Source organism: Octopus bimaculoides, chromosome 14, assembly GCF_046866305.1.
Source record: "Octopus bimaculoides isolate indiv1 chromosome 14, ASM4686630v1, whole genome shotgun sequence".
NCBI classification, from domain to species: domain Eukaryota; kingdom Metazoa; phylum Mollusca; class Cephalopoda; order Octopoda; family Octopodidae; genus Octopus; species Octopus bimaculoides.
Window position 1 is genome coordinate 26,298,457 of NC_142941.1, and position 9,335 is coordinate 26,307,791.

The 9,335-nt window shown below is 37.7% G+C and overlaps 1 protein-coding gene across 4 annotated transcripts in view; it reads right to left on the minus strand.

Annotated features, from left to right (window-relative positions):
• LOC106879926 (exocyst complex component 4) overlaps positions 1-8,179 on the minus strand; it is a 321,255-nt gene extending 313,076 nt beyond the window's left edge. For all 4 annotated transcript variants that reach the window (XR_016244259.1, XR_016244258.1, XM_089362568.1 and 1 more), the window contains exon 1: positions 8,040-8,179. The gene's annotated coding sequence lies outside the window, so the exon portion shown is untranslated. The remainder of the gene's footprint in view (positions 1-8,039) is intronic.
• Between the last annotated feature and the right edge of the window lie 1,156 nt (positions 8,180-9,335).

The window sequence follows — 9,335 nt, forward strand, 5'->3', positions numbered from 1 at the left end:
CGTCTGCTATTTTGCATGCGTGAAACATTAGCCGAGAAAACACTTTAATTTCACTTCTTGTCACAAGACGGAGGGGAGGGGGTTTATTATCATTTTTTTTTTAATCGAAATTTTACAGATGCTTTTTTTTTTTTCAGAATCTCCCTATTTTTCTACGTATTTCGCCTTTTTTTTGCGGGGGGTGTATTATTATTATTTTTTTAATTGAAATTTTACAAAATTGTTATCCAAAATCATAATCTCCGTATTTTTCTTCGTATTTCGCCGAAAAAAATTTCTACAAAAGGGAAAAGGGGCTTTTGGTGTTTGACGGGCAACATTTGTTTTCTTAACGAAACACTTTCAAACTTGGGACACTGATAGAATGTGTCATATAAAACAACTTCTTCTCTTAACCTTCTTAACAAAATTTTGTACATCGCAAGTTATTTCATGTTAAAGTTGTCGTATTTCTGTAATTTCAACCAATCACTGACGTCTATTCAGCTGAATAGAGTTACTGCCTGCCGGTCATAAAAATGTTATTCCCTGTAACATATTTCATCCGGTTTAATCGTAATTCATACGCATATATTGTTTATATAATAAATTACGCTGTGCGTATCTGTGTGTGTAACAATTTTAGAGTTCGGATTCTAGAGTTAGGGTTAGTGTTAGGGTTAGGGTTAACAGTCTAGTTAATCGGAAATGTCAGAACTAACGGGGATTAATACGATATACACCGTTACAGCGCTAACTGTTTTCAACTGAATAGATGTCAGTGATTAGTAGAGATTATCGAAATAAGACAATTTTTAACGTGAATTAACTTCGAATAGAAAATTTTTTATCTGTTCTATACCACAAAATATACAAGTATACGAAGTTTGAAAGTGTTTTGGTACCAAAAACACTACATAAAAAATGTTGCCCGTCAAACCCCAAAGATCCGGGAAAAGTTGTGGGTGGGGGTTAATATTTTAAAATGAAGATTTTTTTGATTTTTTTTAGCAGATTCGGTATCTCCGCAGTCGAGGTGGAACCCCCCACCTCCGGTCAAACTAAAGCGTTTGACCCGGTGACAAAAATTTAAAAAAATTAGTCTAATAGGTGTAAAACAACTTGCTGGGAACGAATATGAAGGAAAAAAATGCGGTCAAACTAAAGCGTTTGACCCGAGCCCAAAAATTTTTCAAAAATTAGTGTAATAGATGTAAAACAACTTGCTGTGAAGGAATATGAAGAAAAAATGCGCGCTTGCGAACGGGTGGGGTGAGGAGAGTACGGATAATACTAGTAAGACGTTAAGTTATTTCCCTTGTATTTTTATTTACTTTTTTTTACATGCCTAAACTGGAAGGTTACCAATAATAAGAAGAAGAAGAAGAAAAAAATTACAAATAAATTAAATAATACCGGTATTATTCCACCCAAGAATAACAATTGGAAAGTGCGTACTTTAAACTTGTTGCACAAAAAGTACGAAAAACTACACAATTTGATAACAGAAATGAACGGACCGGTACCCTACGAAAATGATGACCATCAAAATAAGGGGCCGGACGTTGTCCCTCATGTCCCGCAAATAAAACCAAAACGGCATAAATGGACACGTGAGGAATATATTTCAATCCTACACGCTTATTTTACAGCAGTGCTCTACTTAAAGAACGAAAACTCAACAACATATACATATAAAATATGGAAGAAAAATAACCCAAATAAAAACTTGGATACAGCAATGAACCCTAATAAACTAGCTAGCATACGAAGATATATTCTCAAAGCAAAAAAAAATATCAGAAATAGAAATAGAACAATTAAAAGGAAAAATACATCAGGAAAATGTAGATAGTAGCCACACGACAATGACAAATAATATAAACACTGAGATAGTAAAACACGAAGACAAACGTAACATTTCCAACAAAAACGAAGTAAACAAAAAACAACAAACCCAGACCGTAGAGATGTATAATAATGTACAAAAAGCACCAATCCAGAACACCACAGACAACTATAAAAATGAGAATAATCAAAGAACTGAAATCCACAGATCTCAGAATGGACCACAGATTATACCTCCCAAAAATCAAAATAGACAATAAGACAACATCAATAATAAATAGCATAAACCTGGCTGTCACGGAACTAATAGCCACAGAAACAATTGGCAATATCACTGAGCTAAATGACATAATATATGCAGCAACCACTGCAGCCACAAAAGAAGCAGGATACTCCCTTAAACCCATCCAAACAGGAGTTCCACCACCCAAACAAACCTTGTGGATAAATAATATCCAAAACAAGACCAAAGCCTCCCCACCAGAAATTACCAAAAACATATAATGGAAAGAAGCATAACAAGTAACTGCAGAATATGTGGAGATGGACAAGAAACACTAAATCATATTATCTCTGACTGCCCAGTCCTGGCTAAGAAGGAATATGTTCACAGACACGACAGAGTTGGGACCTACAAACACTGGAATAACAGAAAAAAGATGGTATAAGCACACGCCAGAAAAGGTCACAGAAAATGAGAAAGCAACCATACTCTGGGATACGCCAATACACACAGATAGAGAAATTAAGGCCAATAGGTCAGATATAGTTGTCAGAGATCATGAAGAAAAAAAATGCTTTCTAATTGATGTATCAATACCAGCAGATGACACCGTTTCCCTAAAAGAAATGGAGAAACTTTCAAAATTGGAAATAAAGGTAATTCGAATGTGGAATCTAAAAACAGAAACAATTCCTATCATAGTGGGCACATTAGGTATGATTAAAAAATATTCAGACAAATACATAACAAAAACACCAGGACTTACAAGTATATATAACATACAGAAAATTGTACTACTGGGCACTGCACACATCTTACGCAAAGCACTTTCAATACAGTAACCATAAGAGCATCACAGCAAACCACAGCACATACCCAAGGCACACAGAGCTGCGCTCAGTAGTGAAGTGAAAGCACGCTATAAAAATAAAACTACTGAATAATAATAAGAAGAAGAAGAATGATGGTGGTGGTGCTAGCGACACAATAATGATTATAATTGTAACCCAAACACTGACTGCAATGACAGAAATACCAATCGTGTTATTTGCCATTTTAATAGTGTTGATTGTAGCATTCAAGTAGCCACTATTACCAGTCATGATATTGTCTCAACTTCTTCTGCATCTAAATATTTTAGCTCTGTATGTAACAGTACTAACCACCCTTATAGCAGTAGTAATATCAGGAATAGCAAATTCTGATGATGGTGCAGCCAAACGGTATCGATTCTAGTGCAAATGTAACTATTAATGATCATAGTAACTTCCACCATTTTAATAGTAGTGCTAATTCTGGTAATGATAACCCCATTGTCTCTTATGTAACCTCAGATAATTTGTACAAATCTGTTGAATCTAACAATAATAGTCACTCTCTATGGTCTTTGAATAACACTAGAAGTACTATTGGCCATAAATCTCCTAATTTATGTAATTGTAAAAACAAATTTCTATGTTCTCTAAATAATTCATGCCTAACTAAAAGTTTTATGTATAGATGTGACGTAATAACTAACATGAGCACTTTTACCTACATTGGTTCTATTTCTTGCAGATTCAAGCAGAGATTATATAACCATTCTCATCCTTTCAACAATCATAATAAGTCTAAGGTTAGATCACTCATGGAAAAAAATTTAGTAATTAAAAGACAAAAAAAAATTAAATTCCAAATTACCTGGAGTATAGTAAAAGATGATAGGTGTGGGTTCACCTTTTGCTGTGCTGAATTATGGGAAATATTTAAATGTCCAGGTAATATTCTTAATAAGTATAATGAAATTAGGGTGAAATGCTCGCATTATATTAGAAACACATTTTCATATTTTAAACCAGTTACCTAATTCACTTAGAATAATACTTCCTGGCTTTTATTTATCCATACTCTCAAACGTAGTTATGTACATTATTTAAGGCTTTAAGTATTGGTTGAGTGATATGTTACATTGTGTCATCAGCCTCCTGGTTACACATTCTTGTAGTTGTTTAAAACATTTATATTCTATAAATGGTGAAATATCTAATAGTCCAGTGTATGACTTCCAGGCTCTCCATCTATGATTTCTTATATCATTTCTTTATATAATGTTATTTGGTTTATATCTCTATATTTTATATAACTATATGTAGGGCTGTGTATGTGAGGGAGTGCTTTGTGTGTGTGCGCACACATGTGCATGTGTAAAAGTATGTATATGTATGTAGAAGTATGAGGAGGATGACCCCTTCGGTCATGACTGGCCATGGGATTGCACCTAGAAAGTTACTCACCAAGGCACAAGTCTGGGCAAGGTTGTTTATGGAAGACTAGCAGTCGCCCATGCATACCAGCCTCCTCTCTCCACGCCACCAATGTTATCCAAGGGAAAGGCAAAGGCCAATACAGCTTGGCACCAGTGACGTCGCAACTCATTTCTACAGCTGTGTGAACTGGAGCAGTGTGAAATAAAGTGTCTTGCTCAAGAACACAACATGCAGCCCAGTCTGGGAATCGAACTCACAACCTCATGATCGGTTAAAATGGCTTATTGATGTGTTTTGTTTCTGTTTTTTCCCTGATAAGATGATTACATTGTTTTATATCATTTTATTCCCTCAGGGATAATACCAATGTTTTCTTCGAAACATATGTCAGAAGTATAAAGATTTGAATAACACCTGTATTTAACTCCATTTCTTAATTTCTCTCTCTCTCTCTCTCTCTCTCTCTCTATATATATATATATATATATATATATATATATATATACAGATTGCTTAATAAAGAGAATGAATGGGAGGAAGAGAGCCTGCCGTATGTCGACCCAATAGAGGGACCAGCTATCCGAGTTGATAGTACCAGGGTAGATAAAGCAATTAAGAGTATGAAGACCGGGAAAGCCCCCGGCCCATCAGGAATCACTGCAGAGATGCTCAAAATATCTGGCAGTGTTGGCTATAGCCTAGTCACCCGTATTACGAACCAGGTGATACATGAAGGAGTCATACCCAATGACTGGTGTAGCAGCATCATAGTCAACTGCTACAAAGGTAAAGGTGACGCTTTAGATACAAATAATTACAGAGGCATCAAGCTGTTAGATCAGGTTATGAAAGTTACAGAGAGGGTCATAGCCCAACTAATTAGGGAGCGAATCAATTTAGATGAGATGCAGTTTGGGTTCGTGCCAGGTAACAGCACTACTGATGCCTTATTTCTAGTGAGACAGCTGCAGGAGAAATACCTAGCTAAGGATAAACCTCTGTACCTGGCTTTCGTTGACAAGGAGAAAGCCTTTGACAGGGTCCCCCGATCCCTTATCTGGTGGTCAATGAGGAAACTTGGGATAGAAGAATGGTTAGTGAGAGCTGTGCGAGCCATGTACAGAGATGCTGCCAGTAAGGTGAGTGTTGGAAATGAGTACAGCAATGAATTCCGGGTAGAGGTAGGGGTCCACCAAGGTTCCGTCCTCAGCCCCCTCTTATTTATCATAGTCCTCCAGGCAATCACAGAGGAGTTCAAGACAGGTTGTCCCTGGGAGCTCCTCTATGCTGATGACCTTGCCCTAATTGCGGAGTCACTATCAGAACTAGAGGAGAAGTTTCAGGTGTGGAAGCAAGGTCTAGAATTGAAGGGCCTTAGAGTCAACCTAGCTAAAACCAAAATCCTAATAAGTAGGAAGGTAGATAAAACACAAACCCCTTCAGGTAGATGGCCCTGCTCAGTATGTAGAAAAGGAGTAGGTAGTAACTCTATAAGATGTACCCGGTGCAAGCTATGGACACATAAGAGGTGCAGCAACATCAAAGGCAGGTTAACTAGCAAGTTAGTTTTTGTTTGTGGCAGATGTTCAGGTGCAATAAAAACTGTAAACAAACAGGAAACAACTTCTATCTCATTCCAGGGTGAAAAACTAGAGGTAGTCGATAGCTTCCGCTATCTGGGCGACCAAGTTAGTAGTGGGGGTGGGTGCACTGAAAGTGTAGCTGCTAGAATAAGAATAGCTTGGGCAAAGTTTAGAGAGCTCTTACCCCTGCTGGCTACAAAGGGACTCTCACTCAGAGTAAAAGGCAGACTGTATGACGCATGCGTACGAACAGCCATGCTACATGGCAGTGAAACATGGGCTGTAACTGCTGAGGACATACGTAAGCTCGCAAGGAATGAAGCCAGTATGCTCCGTTGGATGTGTAATGTCAATGTGAATACCCGTCAGAGTGTAAGTATCTTGAGAGAAAAGCTGAACATTAGAAGCATCAGTTGTGGCGTGCAAGAGAGACGATTGCGCTGGTATGGACATGTGGTGAGAATGGATGAGGATAGCTGCGTGAAAAAGTGCCACACCCTAACAGTTGAGGGAACCCGTGGAAGAGATAGGCCCAGGAAGACCTGGGCTGAGGTGGTGAGGCAAGACCTTCGTACATTGGACCTCACCGAGGCGATGACTACTGACCGAGACCTTTGGAAATGTGCTGTGCGTGAGAAGACCCGGCAAGCCAAGTAAGATCGTTGCCAGTGCCCCTGGACTGGCTCTTGTGCGGGTGGCACATGAGATGCACCATTTTGAGCATGGCCGTTGCCAGTACCGCCTGACTGGCTCCCGTAGGATTTTCGAGTGAGATCGTTGCCAGTGCCCCTGGGCTGGCTTGTGCGGGTGGCACATAAAAGACACCATTTCGAGCGTGGCCGTTTTCGTGCGGGTGACACATAAAAGCACCCACTACACTCTCTGAGTGGTTGGCGTTAGGAAGGGCATCCAGCTGTAGAAACTCTGCCAAATTAGATTGGAGCCTGGTGTTGCCATCCGGTTTCACCAGTCCTCAGTCAAATCGTCCAACCCATGCTAGCATGGAAAGCGGACGTTAAACGATGATGATGATGATATATATGATTAATAAATTCAAAAGAGGATAAAAATCTGTAACGGTATCGTTATTGGAGACGGAAGGGTCACCAATTGTAACGGTAGGTGTTGGTTTGTTGCGATGTGCTGCAGGATGCACAAGATGAACAATTCATGAAGTTTTAAAGAAATATTTATTTTTACCGTTACTTAAATAGTTGCCATACCACGACGGGTAGGTTAGTGTAATCGTATAATGCAGTTCTTAAAACATGCAAGGAAAAGAAAGTTAATTTTGGCCTGTATAGGTGTGTACACATTCTTGTAGTAGTAAACAGATAAAAAGACAGGGTAAGGTTACCGAGTAAAGATATGAGAGCTACTGATAGTTATAGCGTCGAGGGAAGTTGTGTTTCATAGTTGGCTGGTTGTAAACTTCTTTCTCCCTTTAGTCGTGTTGTCTTTTAGGTGGCTGACTGCTTGTGACTATATCTGTAGATGTCCATTCCCTAACTGCTGGTTGTCACGAGTTGCTTCACTCCGTTGTCGCCAAGTGACCACTGACTGTTTGGCTTGGGGTCTCCTGTTTTTATAGCTATCTAGAAGGATACTGAGAACAAAGGATTTAGCTGGCGGTCTTGTTATCTCTATTCTAGATTTGATGGAGTAGAAAAGGTCAGAAAGAGTCAAGTGGTGGAGACACCGCTACAGCCTAGCTAAAGGCGTCTGGGACATATCTAACTGCTGTCAGATCAAAACCGTTGTTCCACCGTGGGAAAAGTTCTGACGCAGTGTTAATTCAAATTTGGGTATAGTGGGTCGAATCCACTTCATGCCTGCAAGATTCCTATAAATCTTTTACAAGAATTTTATCAGGAAGCCAGTGTGTAAAAAAATTCATAAGGGAAATTTCTATTCCCAAGAATATAATTATTCGTTTATATTTATATAAGGGCATTACTACAGAATAATGCCACACACTGGACTTCCCAAATAAACACATTTAGTATCTAATGTAAGGAAAACAACCAACAGAAGAAAACCAACTTTCTTTTAAATAACTCAACTATGTATCGACTGATTTCGCGATTACTAGAATGAATCTAGATTTCGTTCATCAGCATAGTATGGTTCAAAACATATATAAATAAACAGAATTCTCACCTCACCAAAAACGAACACTCTACGTATCCGACAAAGCAAAGGGAATGAAGTTTATCTGTATATATCTTCATCAAAGAAGCGGGAATACTTCTGGGTTGTTTTTGGTACACGTGTGGAGACAGGATTAAAAATTCAGCATTGAATATATTCCGTGTATATATTTGATTAATAAATTCAAAAAAGGATAAAAATCTTATATATATTAATTCATAAATATATATATATATTTATTAATTCATAAAAGAATATAAGGATAAAAATCACGTTAATGATTTTTATCAAGTAGTCAGCATGCTATAAAAATTTATAGGCAATTAATACATTAAATTAATAATAATGTACATACGTATATAATTATATCAAGGGAGATAGGGTGAAAACGACCTGTCTCTAGCATGCTTGAAATGCCAATACCTTCAAAAAACTATATATATTAATTCATAAATATATATATATATTTATTAATTCATAAAAGAATATAAGGATAAAAATCACGTTAATGATTTTTATCAAGTAGTCAGCATGAAGGTAGTTTTTTTAGCTGGAGCTAAATATACATATGGCTGAAAGCAGGCTAATGAGAGAAATTTAAAAAGACCTCACGTTAATTGTGAATTGGTTCCAATTTCTGGATTAAAGCAAAAAATAAGTTTTCTTCTTTCGTCAACACAATATACAGTGGGTGGAATATAAGTAAAAATAATTGTACATATCATCCAAAGCAAGTTCATACATCTACATACAAATATTTGCATGTATAGGTCCAAGGAAAGTCAATTTTTAAATCCTCTCATGACAGCCAACGTGTATATTATAGGAAAAGTCAAGCAGTAAATGTTTTTGGTAGTTTTTTTAAGGTATTGGCACTTCAAGCATGCTGGAGACAGGTCGTTTTCACCCTCCCTTGATATAATTATATATATATATATATATATATATATATAATAGGCGTAGGAGTGGCTGTGTGGTAAGTAGCTAGCTTACCAACCACATGGTCCCGGGTTCAGTCCCACTGCGTGGCATCTTGGGCAAGTGTCTTTTACTATAGCCTCGGGCCGACCAAAGCCTTGTGAGTGGATTTGGTAGACGGAAACTGAAAGAAGCCCGTCGTATATATGTATATATATATGTGTGTGTATATGTTTGTATGTGTGTATTTGTCCCCCCAACATCGCTTGACAACCGATGCTGGTGTGTTTATGTCCCCTTAGCCTAGCAGTTCGGCAAAAGAGATCGATAGAATAAGTACTAGGCTTCTAAAGAATAAGTCCTGGGGTCGATTTGCTCGACTAAAGG